General features: G+C 41.7%; 1 protein-coding gene across 2 annotated transcripts in view; it reads right to left on the bottom strand.

Moving 5' to 3' along the window:
* The window catches only part of nphp4 (nephronophthisis 4), a 462,240-nt gene that overhangs the window by 405,117 nt on the left and 42,202 nt on the right, over positions 1–14,921 (bottom strand). The window lies entirely within an intron of this gene.

Here is a 14,921-nt window from a genome sequence, read left to right as displayed (position 1 = left end):
CATCCTGATGAAGGAGGCAGCCACCGCCCTCGGGCTCAAGGGTCATCCTCATCAAATGAAGATCCTCACCATTCGACCCAAGCCCACCCCGATCGCGGGTGAGATAGTGTCCCTGGAGATCATGGCAAAGGGGCGACCAGGAGAAGTGCACCCCCTGCGCGATGTGTTCACCGCGGCTGACGTGAGCCTTTCGACGTATGGCTACCCAATGAAGGTGCTCAAGGCAAAGTACCCCCATCTGTCAGAGTTGAATCTTGATCAAGAAGAGGAAGTGGTACCGACCATCCTACTTGGGTCCGATCAAGCAAGGCTGACCCTCCCAAGGCGCATCCTCCCAGGCCCACGTGGCTGCCCCGTCGCCCTGGACACCCCACTTGGTTGGACTCTCCAAGGCCCTATTAACCTGAAGAGTGTTAATCCCAGCCAGACCAGAATGCACTTCCTCGGGGCCGGGTACAAAATGGAGGAACCCTCAAACCAGCCCAATAAGGCTGCCAGTGAGACAGAAGCAGTCCTTGAGGTAATCAAAGCAGATGTGATTGAGGACAATGTGGAGAAAGACGGGGATGCAAGCATCGAAGATGAGCAGAAAATGCAGGAGGAACATCACCATCAGCAGTTTGATCAAGCTCCTGAGGAGAACTGTCCCACGGCTGTCTTTGAAAATAAAGCTGCTGCCTGTGAGCTGTCATTGTGTTCCACATCTGAGGAGACTAGGGAGTTAGGACCCATGGAGACAGAAATAGTTGTGCAGTCACAACATAACCAGGACAAGGAAAAGCTCTCAGCGCAAGAAGAGAAAGTCCAGGCCCTGCACTCTGAGATTGAGCTCCTGAACTCGGACCTTCAACTGAGGAAAGAGTTGACCTCTGACCTCCTGGCTCAGGTTCAAACCTTGGAGAATAAAGTTAAATCAGCAGAAGTAGAAACGTCTTGTGCAGCACAGAAGCTGAACAGTGCTCTGCACGAGAGGAACGGCCTCTCTGATCAGTTGTCAAAGATGTCAGAAGAGAAGAACACATTAGCCCTGCAGCTCCAAACCGCTCACTGCCAGCTAACTGATGTCATGGACATGACAGAGGAGCTTAAGAAGCAACTAGCCCCCCTTCAAGTTGACTTCCAGTACAACCCACCTAGCGCCCCTCACACTCTAAACTTCGCCCTTGGAACACAGGTCCCCAAAGCTGAAGTCTTCGCCACTGTATTAGTCGAAGTAGAAGCGATCCTGAATTCTAAACCATTGGAATATGCAAGTAACGATCTGGCTGACCTCGATCCCATCACGTCCAACTCTCTCCTCATGGGGCGGCCAGACACGACTCTTCCACTCGCGGCCTATGCTTCAACCGATGTCAGTACCTGGAAGTACAGTGAGGCCATACCTGACCAGTTTTGGAGGAGGTACACCTCTGAGTATCTCCCCAGCATGCAAGGCCGTCGCAAGTGGCACAGAGAGCGTAGTAACTTGGAGGTGGGCACTCCAGTCATGATTGTGGATCCAGCGCTACCCAGAGCACATTGGCTCCTGGGCAGAGTGAAGACAGTCAGTAAGGGGAAGGATGGAAGAGTTCGCTCAGCAATAGTGGACACTGGCCAGAGAACTTACCATCGACCAGTCGCTCGCCTTATCGAGCTCCCCCCATACTATGACCCGACTCCCCCTAAACCCCCCTGATCTGCTTGTATATCAAACCTTCATTAGTATTACTGATTTCCTTCACATAAGTCAGGGGGCGGCTGTTCTGAAGGTTTTTCATATTTGTGTAAATTGTCCCTTTTTGTTCTATAGATAGATCATTTCTGTTAAGGGATTAATTATTATTATTTATTTCTATTTCATATGTGTTGTTTGGGAAGGTGAAATGTATTTTCGTTAAGTTGTTTAACCGTTACTACGGTTACGGTTGCCATGGTTACGGGCAGTTCCGTTTCCGCCGGCAGGTAGGAAAAAGCGTTAAAAGAGCTCCAGCATTGACAGGCAGCGGAGCGTCGGTAGTATTACACGGGAGATAGAGTTCACCATAGTTGCAGATCGAAGAAGTAACTACTCTATGCTTCTTTAAGTGCGTCATAAGTGACAGATAGTACATTAGTTTACGTTTAAGGACATTGGGCGCTTCACGTTGCCAGTAGGAGGTGAAGCGCATGCTAGCCGCTAGTTAGCTCACCGCAGCTCGCACCTGTGTTTGTTTGCTGCACCGTGACTTCACGAACGCCAGGTTCAGTCACGTTTTGATTAAGTTTATTTAGGAGACACTCTCCCCTGTGACTGTTTTACTGTTTGGAGAGCAAGTTTGAACATTGTAGACTTTAGTTGTGTGCTATCGTGGCTACATTGCTGCGAGGGAAGTGGACAGCGCGAGGCACGAGTGTTAATAGCACGCGCTCACGGACTAGTCGACAGAGAGGTGACCCAGGACGAGGCTGGTTCTCCTCTCGCTCCAGACTGAACTCGTGAGGCGAGCTAAGAGGAAGCACGGCCGAGGCCCCCCCCCCATTCTCTTCTCTTCTCTACAACGGGAGGTGTCCCCCCTCTCCAACGCCCCCTTGGTATCCAGCAGTTTCAACTCACCCCACCCCACCCCTACGTGCACCAACGATACAGCAGGACCACAACAGACTATCTTCTGGCCCAGCCAAGGGGCCCAGGTTGGACTGTGTGTGTGTGTTGTGTAATTGGTTTAGTGCGGGAGGTTCTATTGGGGAGGTAGCGTGTGAGTGGTGATGAGTGTATGAGTGTAATTAATGTGTGTTTATTATTGTCTGATTATTGTATGTTATATGGTATATAGTAAATAGTTTAACTAAATAAGTTGTCTCCTCTCACTCTCTCCTAGACTAGATTATTGGGTAAATAGTGAAAATTAGAGCATCCCCCAAGGTAATATACAGTCCTTTACAGGCTCCCGTACAGGTTGAGAACCACTGCTCTATTGTGACAGCCTCTCTCCAAATAAATACCTAACCCCGAATAAAAGCCTGGTCTTTTTTGACCACTCTGTAAGAAAAAAACGGTAGTCCTGACCAAAAATATATATTTCAGACCAGTAGTTCTTAACTTGGGTTCGATCAAACCCTAGGGGTTCGGTGAGTCGGCCTCAGGGGTTGCGGCGGAGCCTCCGCCGCGGAAGTCAAGACACACCTGACTCATCGTGTAAACAAAAACTTCTCCTTATCTGCGTAATATGGATACGGCAACAGCAGAAGTCACACTGATTTGCAGGTGTGTAATTTGTTGTGAGTTCATGCATTGTGTTGGTTTTGTTCTTTGAACAAGGTGATGTTCATGCACGGTTCATTTCGTGCACCAGTAAAAAAAAACATAACTTTGTCTTGAATTTGAAAAAATATATATATATATTTTTCACTAAAGAAGGGTTTGGTGAATGCGCATATGAAACTGGTGGGGTTCGGTACCTCCAACAAGGTTAAGAAGCACTGCTTTAGACGGATGGGCTGCCATATAAATGCTGACTAAACTGTAAAGCTCTTATAATTTAACATTTGTAAAATAAATTGCTCTCCTATCAATTTGCAAATTACTTGCAATAAAATAGTCTGCCCGCCTTGTTTATTCAAATATACAGTATGTACTCTGCATATTTTCTGAATTTCATTGATGCATCATAATTAAAGAGCATTCACTTATTATCGATGAAGTGTCCATCACCGGTGCATATCAGCCAGGTGTTCCGTCCATCCCACCATGATGCCTGTCAATCACATTATTCCCAGGCTTCACATTCAACATAATCTCTGAAACTGAAGCTACATCTTTGACTGAACTCCTCTTGAACCTCTCCCGAGGTGTAGAAATACATTTACCGTCCTCATTTCACAACGTGGAAAATTGCATTGTTGTGGAAGACAAGAGTCCGGAGACTGTGGCTAATCCAGATGTGTCCATTGTTCATGACAGCTTTCCAATTCAAAAAGGTACAATTCCTTTTTTCTCCATCTTCCTCACTGCTTTGATACATCTCCAAATTGGTTCTCTTCCAATTTCCGGTAAAGAGAAAGAAACAGAAATGGGCGGGGGGGAGGCAACCATGGCGCACTTGCGGGATTTCTGTTTGAAAGAATGCAATCACAAACAGACGAGATTGCATATACCGTAAATTCCGGAAAATGAGACGTTCTTTTTTTGGCAAGGCTTGAACTCTGATGCTTATAGAACCGTGTGGCTAATTTATAAATGCTTCTTTGCTGACAGCCATAATGTAAATAGATTTTTAGTAAAAAGCAAACACACTGAATAGGTGTTTATTGTTTGTGCTATGGCACCATCTTTTGGACGAGATCAGGTTTAGACTGAGCTATGAACCAGAAGTACAATTGCTGTTCGGCCTTCTCGCCGTCCATAGTGTTTCTACTTGTATGGATTTTTGATTTATCACGCCAAGCAACGTTTATAGGTTTTACAGCATGGGTGTCAAACTCTGGACCGCGGGCCAAATTTGGCGGGGGGGGTTGGAGGTAGCGGGGGTGTATATTGTAGCGTCCCGGAAGAGATAGTGCTGCAAACGGTTCTGGGTATTTGTTCTGTTGTGTTTATGTTGTGTTACTGCGCGGATGTTCTCCCAAAATGTGTTTGTCATTCTTGTTTGGTGTGTATTCACAGTGTGGCGTATATTTCTAACAATGTTAAAGTTGCTTATACGGCCACTCTCAGTGTAAACTGTATCGCTGTTGATGAAGTCTGCTTTGCATTTACGTGTGTGTGCGTACAGGAGCCGCACATATCTTGTGACTGGGCCGGCACGTTGTTAGAAGGGATGAAAAGCGGAAGAGACGTCAGCTCGTAGAGGACGTTAAAAGCAGTGCCTTTAAGGCACGCCCCCAAGACTGTGGAATACGAGATATAATGACTGATGAACACCTTTGTTCGATAATGAAGGTTGCCTCAGCTCAAAGCCTGAGCCGCGACATTAATGAACTAGCATCCAAGAAAAGATGGCAGGTATCTGGCTTTGGCACATCAGATTAGATCAGTGTGTTGCAAACTGAGCAGTTTAAAGTCCTGAATGGTTGGTTTATTCATTATTTTATTTTCAAATTTATTAGCCTGTGGAAAAAGTTAATGTTGGTATTTACCTCAGAAGGCTGCAAATAGAAAAGAGGCATTCAATTGTTATTTAAATTGTATTTGATATGCCATTGATTTTTTTATTTATTATTATTATTAGAAACTCGATTTTGCATGTCACTATAAAGTTATATAAGCCTTGCTTGTTCAATATTTAATGCAAAACTTGTTTAAGTCCCTATTAAAAAGGTTAATTTGTTCAACCTTGGCCCGCGGCTTTGTTCAGTTTTAAATTTTGGCCCACTCTGTATTTGAGTTTGACACCCCTGTTTTACAGTATAACTACAACAATTCTTACTTACTAAACCGTCCCATGTGTGATGTCTGTAGGAGTGTTTTCATGCATATGGAAACAATTAAGGTATGTAAATAAACATTTACAAAATCTTTTTGTGTAAAAATACTAATTTCACAATGTATACATCTGCGGCTTATAGTCCGGTGCGGCTAATATATACAACATATTTTTTTCTTCTAAAATTTACTGGGTGCGGCTTGTATACCAATGCGCTATATAGTCCGGAAAATACGGTAAATATAAGAAAACACTGACGGGAAAAAAGGAACTTACGGTTGAACCTGGAAAGTCAATCGCTAATAATAATTGCTAATAATGCTTTTTTCTAAAATATGCTTCTCAAATTGTACAAACATTTCTGAGTTTAAACCACTGTTGTGCTCTTAACATTGGACTGTTTTGTTATGACATTAGTCATCACCTCAGAAATAATATACAATACAGTTGTCCCTCCCAACATGGAGCTTCGGATATTGAGGCTTCACTACATTGAAGATTTAAAACAATAATAATTTCAAGCATATTCTACATATTTTGGGAATATATTAGGTGTTCAATTCTGTCTTATTTATGTCTTAAATTAGTCTTATTTTCTGCAATTATGTTGTGGCAATTGATAAAGATATTCACCAAGTGGGACTTCCGTTTCCAGGGTTCTCATGTAACAAGCCTGCATGCGCACAGAAACCTGCCATATGCTCTTTGTCATGGCTGGACCACATGGAGTGCCCAAAATTTTAAATACATGTACGTAGTGCAATGGAGCGCACATAAGAACGGTGGTGGGTAAATACGCATTAAGGCCATAAAATGTGTTTGATCCGATTACTTGATTATTTGGACAAACAAATCAATAAATTACTTAAATAACTAAAATAATCAATAAATGCAGGCCTATTCCGACCCCAATGGGTCGGATTGGCTTTAAATTTCTCACACCAGGCTCAAAATGCTTAAAGGGGAACATTATCACCAGACCTATGTAAGCGTCAATATATACCTTGATGTTGCAGAAAAAAGACCATATATTTTTTTAACCGATTTCCGAACTCTAAATGGGTGAATTTTGGCGAATTAAACGCCTTTCTAATATTCGCTCTCGGAGCGATGACGTCACAACGTGGCGTCACATCGGGAAGCAATCCGCCATTTTCTCAAATACCGAGTCAAATCAGCTCTGTTATTTTCCCTTTTTTCGACTGTTTTCCGTACCTTGGAGACATCATGCCTCGTCGGTGTGTTGTCGGAGGGTGTAACAACACGAACAGGGACGGATTCAAGTTGCACCAGTGGCCCAAAGATGCGAAAGTGGCAAGAAATTGGACGTTTGTTCCGCAGACTTTACCGACGAAAGCTATGCTACGACAGAGATGGCAAGAATGTGTGGATATCCTGCGACACTCAAAGCAGATGCATTTCCAACGATAAAGTCAAAGAAATCTGCCGCCAGACCCCCATTGAATCTGCCGGAGTGTGTGAGCTATTCAGGGACAAAGGACCTCGGTAGCACGGCAAGCAATGGCGGTAGTTTGTTCCCGCAGACGAGCGAGCTAAACCCCCTGGATGTCTTGGCTCACACCGTCCCTTATGCCACCGAAGATGATCAAGAGAAGAATATCGACCCTAGCTTCCCTGGCATGCTGACATCAACTCCAAAACTGGACAGATCAGCTTTCAGGAAAAGAGCGCAGATGAGGGTATGTCTACAGAATATATTAATTGATGAAAATTGGGCTGTCTGCACTCTCAAAGTGCATGTTGTTGCCAAATGTATATGCTGTAAACCTAGTTCATAGTTGTTAGTTTCCTTTAATGCCAAACAAACATACCAATCGTTGGTTAGAAGGCGATCGCCGAATTCGTCCTCGCTTTCTACCGTGTCGCTGGCCGTCGTGTCGTTTTCGTCGGTTTCGCTTGCGTACGGTTCAAACCGATATGGCTCAATAGCTTCAGTTTCTTCTTCAATTTCGTTTTCGCTACCTGCCTCCACACTACAACCATCCGTTTCAATACATTCGTAATCTGTTGAATCGCTTAAGCCGCTGAAATCCGAGTCTGAATCCGAGCTAATGTCGCTATAGCTTGCTGTTCTTTCCGCCATGTTTGTTTGTGTTGGCATCACTATGTGACGTCACAGGAAAATGGACGGGTGTTTATAACGATGGTTAAAATCAGGCACTTTGAAGCTTTTTTTAGGGATATTGCGTGATGGGTAAAATTTTGAAAAAAACTTCGATAAATATAATAAGCCACTGGGAACTGATTTTTAATGGTTTTAACCATTCTGACATTGTGATAATGTTCCCCTTTAAAACACCCACTGCAGTAAGTCAATGACCATTTTTCTGATGATTATACATTTTTGAGGATATTTGTATTACATCAGGGGTGTCAAAGTCATTTTAGCTCAGGGGCCGCATGGAGGAAAAGCTGTGCACGCGCGGGACGGACTATTAAAATCAAGGCACTAAAACTAAAAAATAAAGACAACTTCAGATAGTTTTCTGTGTCTTACTTTGGCCAAAAATAGAACAATCACATTCTGAAAATATTACAATAAAAATATAGAAAAAATTACAGGCCGCGGTAAAGTTTAGATCCGTGAAGGAAAGAAGAAAGTGAATCAATGTTTATAACTGAATAAATGTACATATGTATAAAAATGTGTTTTCTTTTGTATTATTTTTTTGTATGATTTACCGGTAAGTAACGTCTATGACAACCTTTTTCCAAAACAGAATATAGAATGTGAGATATAACAGGGTAATGCATACATTTATCATTTGTTTTCAAAACGCTTACAAAAAAGTGGGACCCCAAAGATTCACTGGAGGACCCCATTTTCATGACTTGATGGGGTCCTTGGGCAGCAGGTGGCTGTGGCCTGCGGGGCCGATTCTAATACTAATCAAATATCATCCATAGATAATTCATTCGCAGGCCGGATCTGGCCGGCGGGCCTTGACTTTGACACATAGGTATTACATGTATGCTAGCATGTCTTCCAAAGCATTTTAGAAGACCCCGTATTATTTACAAGGGGTATTTTTAAATGACTGAGTAACTACCCCATCTCCATGGTTCTACATTAGTGTTGTTGAAGCACTGAATCGCAACGGTACTCCAGCACCTCCAAAACCCTCAACTCTAGACTCCAAACATCCCAGAACAAGCTAGTCAAATTACTTCTAGACCTCCACCCCAGATCCCACCTCACTCCTACCCACTTCTCCAAAGTGGGCTGGCTCAGAGTGGAGGACAGAGTAAAACAACTTGCACTGAGCCTGGTCTATAAAATCCGCTGCACCTCCCTGATACCGAAGTACATGTCAAACTACTTCCATAACGTAAATGACCGCCATAACCACAACACCAGGGGGAGCTCCACAAACCACATTAAACCCAGATTCCGATCTAACAAAGGTCTTATCTCATTCTCTGTCATGATCCATGTCCCGGATCATGTTTTATGTTCTGTTAGTTTTGGACTTCATAGTTCCTGTTTGTTGTAGTTACCATGGTTACTTATTATTTCCACCTGCCTCTGATTAGTGTTCGCCCGCTCACCTGCTGCCCGAGCACTAATCAGAGGCATTATTTAAACCTGCCTTGCCCTCCAGTCAGTGCTGGAGTATTGTTTGTTGTATGCTGTGGACTCCCTGTTTCATGCAATGCTGTGTTCATGCTTGTTTTCTGGAGATACCATAGTTCATGCTGATGATTTCATGCTTAGTTCATGCTGCTCGTGCCTTGCCAAGTAAGTTTTGTTTATTTATGCCACAGTTAGCGACTTATTGTTTCATGTCCATAATTCAGGCTGAGTGTTAGCTTTTGTTTCCTGCGTTAAGTTGTGCCTTCGCCTTGTGCGCTTTTTTGTTTTCACCTTTTTTTGAACATTAAAACCATGTTTTCTTGTACACAACCTGTCATTTCTGCATCTTGGGGTTCGTCACCTCCACATCATGACATTCTCCTTCTATGCCACATCAATATGAAATGCACTCCCAACAGGTGTAAAAGAAAGTGCATCTCTATCCTCCTGCAAAACCGCACTAAAAGAACACCTCCAGGCAACTACAACCCTAGAATAACACCCTCCCCCCTCCACAACCCACCTCCCCGGATTGTAAATAATCAAATGTAAATAATCAAATGTATATACTTGTTCTTATGCTATCTGAACTCACTATGTTCACTGCTCACTGTACATATCCTACAAAGTCAGACCTACACTGTTGCAATGTCCATTTCTCAGATGATGCAATTGTTGATGACTGAAGTGCTGATATCAACAAAACCTAACCCCCGCCCCACTCCACATCCCACCCCCCAGGTTGTAAATAATGTAAATAATTCAATGTATATACTCTGATGATTAACTTGTGTGATGACTGTATTATGCTGATAGTATATATTTGTACCATGAATAGATTTACGTGGACCGCGAATTAAACAAGTCGAAAAAATTATTATGGTGTTACCATTTAGTGGTCAATTGTACGGAATATGTACTTCACTGTACAATCTACTAATAAAAGTTTCAATTAATCAAATTCATATTGCAGTCCATTTTTGATCGATTCCGTGCTCTTAGAATACAATGACCTGGATAAATGAGAATATTCCCAAGCATTATTCTGGTGACATCTTGCCTTATCCCCGCACCAGAGGTCACTAAAAACAGTTGGCATGAGCAGCAAAAATTGCAGAAACTTTCGCCAGACCGAATGTGGAGGTTATAATTTGAAGCAACTAACGTTTGTGGGTAGAGTCTGGGCCAGGTTGTGGAAAGTGGCCATTAGCAACAATATTAGCAAATTGGTTCTGACTAAGGCTGCAGCTAACGATTATTTTTCTATCGATTAATCTATAGATTATTTTTTTCGATTAATCGGTTAATCTATAGATTATTTTTTCGATTAATCTAAAGATTGTTTTTCCTTTTACCGATTATTTTTTTATTTAAAATGAAGATGAAAAAATACATGTAGGCCAGTTTTTTCAAAAAGCATGGCTTTTATTTACAAAAAAAAAAAGTATGGCCACTCAGTCAACATTGACAACAACATGACAAAATATTCTGTAACAATGTAAACATTTAAAACTTTTAACATTTAACAAAATTAAAAGTAGCTTATTTGCTTTTTAATGTGCAAATATAAAATAAACATACAGTGCAAATCTTAATATTCTGCAATAGTATAAGTATTTCAAAAGTAAAAGTATTGCTTATTTTGCTTTAAAATGTGCAAAAATAAAGATAAACATCCAATACAAAAAAGTGCGTATTTCCTTGAATTGGCGCCGGGTATATAGTATTTGCATGCCTCGAATTACTGCCGGGTCAAACTCATTTTGCAAAATAATTAGCGCATGCTTGGCCTTACCGCCGGCTCAGGATTAACGCCGGATCAAACTCGTTTCGCAAAATACTAATTTTATTAGCGCATGTCTGGAATTTTCGCCGGGTCAAACTCGTTTCGCAAAATAATTAGCATATGTCTAAAACTTCCGCTGGGTCAAACTCGTCACGTCATGAGTGACACTTCACCTGTCATCATTTTCACAATGGAGGAGGCTGATTTCAATAATTTGAAATCGCATAAAGGGAAGAAGATTAAGAGCTATTCAGTAGGATTTAAGGTCCAAGCTATTGAACATGCTAAAAAGAACAGTAAGCAGCTATGTTTTATTAATATACCGTAGCTGCGTGTGTCAAATATGAGTCATTAAATGACTCCCGCCTCCTGGTGGTAGAGGGCGCTAGTGATCCTTCTTGCGACTACCGGTACTGCAGAAGAAGACAACAAGCCACAAGAGTGAGCAGCGATCGTTTGCTTGCACTTTTAACATGGAGGATTACATATCTAAAATAAAACGGTTTTCTAAACTGGACTTTCAATCGAAGCAGGAGATAATACTTAAAGGAATATCTCCATCGAGACAGAGAGACTTTTAAAACTGATGAAAGATAAGGAAGACTTCTATAAACAAGTTATCGATGCTTTTGATCAGTAGCAGCTGCGCATGGACTTCATTTATAAGTAAAGGTAAGACCATAATAACTTTTTTTTTTAATTAAATGTGCTTTTCATGATGGTATCCTTACATCACTCAAATTTATAAGCGCAGGCCTAAATTTACCCCACGCCTTTTGGTAAGCGCAGGAGTGAGAAGAGGTTTTCAATTAATTAGCGCTCCGGCGGCTATTCAAGGAAATACGGTATGTGACGCGTGTCGACGTATTTACGTAATCGATGACGTCGACGCGTCATTTCAGCCTTAGTTCTGACCTCAAAGTGCTTCACATGGCTGCCTCATTCACACATTGAGCATGTTGCTCAAGGACATTTCCACACAAGAGGCTAGCTGCAGTTGCAACATCTACCTGGGACTTGGCGATATGGGCCGCCTGCCCGTTTGCATGCTTAGTTATTCATAGGTTATGCATTAGTGTGCGCGTGCTCGTGTGAAAGATTAAAGGCTGATGTTTTTACAGCATGGGGTAAAAAAACAAATTCATAAAAACACAATTCAGCTTTGATGCATTATGTAAGCCATATCTTCAAGCTGCCATTATTATTAAACAGTCGAATTCCATGTGACGACGCCCTGAGATTTTGCTATTAAAAGACAAAAGTTCTGTGAAGATATGCAAGCAAGAGGGCTCGGGAGGATTCTTGGGCGTACAGTTTTCAAACTAGTTTTGGCAGCATTGCAAATACATTGCAGGTTGGAAGGGGGGAGGAGGAAAGGAAATCGTTTTAGAAGCACAAAATCAGCAGGTATATATTCACATTACATCCCCTCAGTGTGAAATTCTATGGCTGTCACCAGATTTGGCGAGATGAGATGTTGGTGTGGATGATGACAGCGACAGAGGCTATTCCTTTCATCTTGGAAAGTGACTCAATCACAGCTGGTGAGAGTTGGCTTGGCCATTACGATGTGTCACTGACGAATCGAAAAATATGGGAAATAGATAAAAATATTCCAGGAAAACCAAAACAGTTGAGAACTTGAGGTGGGAGAGTGAAATGGATAAGTTGAAGACCATTTTGAATAAGTTGCATCAGTGGTTTTACAACGTTTTACATCAAATAGAGATGGGCAATATAGCCTAAAATCTATATTGCGATATTTTAATGGCAAAATGTATACTTTAATAATCTATTGTCCAAACCACAATTGTAGCTCAAATGTTTGTAACTCCTTAGCTGCCTGTGCCTGCATTTTGTCAGAGATAGGACACTTTTATGGCCCTGATAGCTTCTTGGAGTCAATTGGGGATAGCTCCAAACCCCCACATTTTCCGTGAAAGGGACAAAGACTGCTGTGATGTCGGTTGATCACTAATTTATGTTGTATTTTGGTCAAAAGTATACTCTCCAAATGGGTTTCTTTTACGATTGATGTCGTATTAACTGCATGTTCCATGTTTAATCAAAACATTGCTGGTTTTGCTAATATCACAATCAGATTACCGTATTTTTCGGACTAAAAGTCGCAGTTTTTTTAAAAGTTTGGCCTGGGGGTGCGACTTATACTCAGGAGCGACTTGTGTGAAATTATTAAGGGGAACATTATCACCAGACCTATGTAAGCGTCAATATATACCTTGATGTTGCAGAAAAAAGACCATATATTTTTTTACCGATTTCCGAACTCTAAATGGGTGAATTTTGGCGAATTAAACGCCTTTCTATTATTCGCTCTCAGAGCGATGACGTCACATCGGGAAGCAATCCGCCATTTTCTCAAACACATCATCGTCGGTGTGTTGTCAGAGGGTGTAACAACACGAACAGGGACGGATTCAAGTTGCATCAGTGGCCCAAAGATGCGAAAGTGGCAAGAAATTGGACGAAATTTGTTCAAAATACGAGGGTGTGGGAAAAGCCGACGAAATGGTCAGTCGTTTGTTCCGCACACTTTACTGACGAAAGCTATGCTACGACAGAGATGGCAAGAATGTGTGGATATCCTGCGACACTCAAAGCAGATGCATTTCCAACGATTAAGTCAAAGAAATCTGCCGCCAATCCCCCATTGAATCTGCCGGAGTGTGTGAGCTATTCAGGGACAAAGGACCTCGGTAGCACGGCAAGCAATGGCGGCAGTTTGTTCCCGCAGACGAGCGAGCTAAACCCCCTGGATGTCTTGGCTCACACCGCTTCTACCGTCCCTTATGCCACCGAAGATGATCAAGGGAAGAATATCGACCCTAGTTTCCCTGGCCTGCTGACATCAACTCCAAAACTGGACAGATCAGCTTTCAGGAAAAGAGAGCGGATGAGGGTATGTCTACAGAATATATTAATTGATTAAAACTTTATTCATTACTCGCGGTTTTACGTAAATTATTATACATAAACTGTGTTTACCAATAATTTAGTTTAAAAACATTTGTTTTTTTCAATCATTCGAGTACATTCGGGTAGTCTTGTGTAATGCAGTATTTTGTGTCTATTTAGGTATGGTTAACCTGAGTGAAATCTCCCCATTATTTTGTTACAGGTGTTACAGGTTGTTAGTTGTTAGTTTCCTTTAATGCCAAACAAACACATACCAATCGTTGGTTAGAAGGCGATCGCCGAATTCGTCCTCGCTTTCTCCCGTGTCGCTGGCTGTCGTGTCGTTTTCGTCTGTTTTGCTTGCATACGGTTCAAACCGATATGGCTCAATAGCTTCAGTTTCTTCTTCAATTTCGTTTTCGCTACCTGCCTCCACACTACAACCATCCGTTTCAATACATGCGTAATCTGTTGAATCGCTTAAGCTGCTGAAATCCGAGTCTGAATCCGAGCTAATGTCGCTATACCTTGCTGTTCTATCTGCCATGTTTGTTTGTATTGGCATCACTATGTGACATCACGGGAAAATGGACGGGTGTATATAACGATGGTTAAAATCAGGCACTTTGAAGCTTTTTTTTAGGGATATTGCGTGATGGGTAAACTTTTGAAAAAAACTTCGAAAAATAAAATAAGCCACTGGGAACTGAATTTTAATGGTTTTAACCCTTCTGAAATTGTGATAATGTTCCCCTTTAACACATTACTGTAAAATATCAAATAATAATATTTAGCTCATTCACGTAAGAGATTAGACCAGTGGTTCTTAACCTTGTTGGAGGTACCGAACCCCACCAGTTTCGTATGCACATTCACCGAACCATTCTTTAGTGAAAAATAAAATGTTGAATTTTTTTATTTTTTTCAAATTCAAGACAAAGTTATGTTTTTTTTTTACTAGTGCACAAAATGAACCGTGCATGAACATCACCTTGTTCAAAGAACAAAACCAACACAGTGCATAAACTCACAAAAAAATTACACACTTGCAAATCAGATAGAAAATTAGAGGGAACATTGTTTGGGGGTATCCATAATACTTAGACTTAGACTTTTTATTGTCATTCAAATTTTAACTTTACAGTACAGATACGCCGATAGGGAGACGTTTTTATTTACACGATTGATTGATTGATTGAAACTTGTATTAGTAGATTGCACAGTGCAGTACATATTCCGTACA

The sequence above is a fragment of the Nerophis lumbriciformis genome, linkage group LG01, assembly GCF_033978685.3.
Source record: "Nerophis lumbriciformis linkage group LG01, RoL_Nlum_v2.1, whole genome shotgun sequence".
Lineage (NCBI taxonomy): Eukaryota > Metazoa > Chordata > Actinopteri > Syngnathiformes > Syngnathidae > Nerophis > Nerophis lumbriciformis.
Note: the sequence above shows the minus strand (reverse complement) of the source record. Positions and strands in the feature narration are given on the sequence as shown.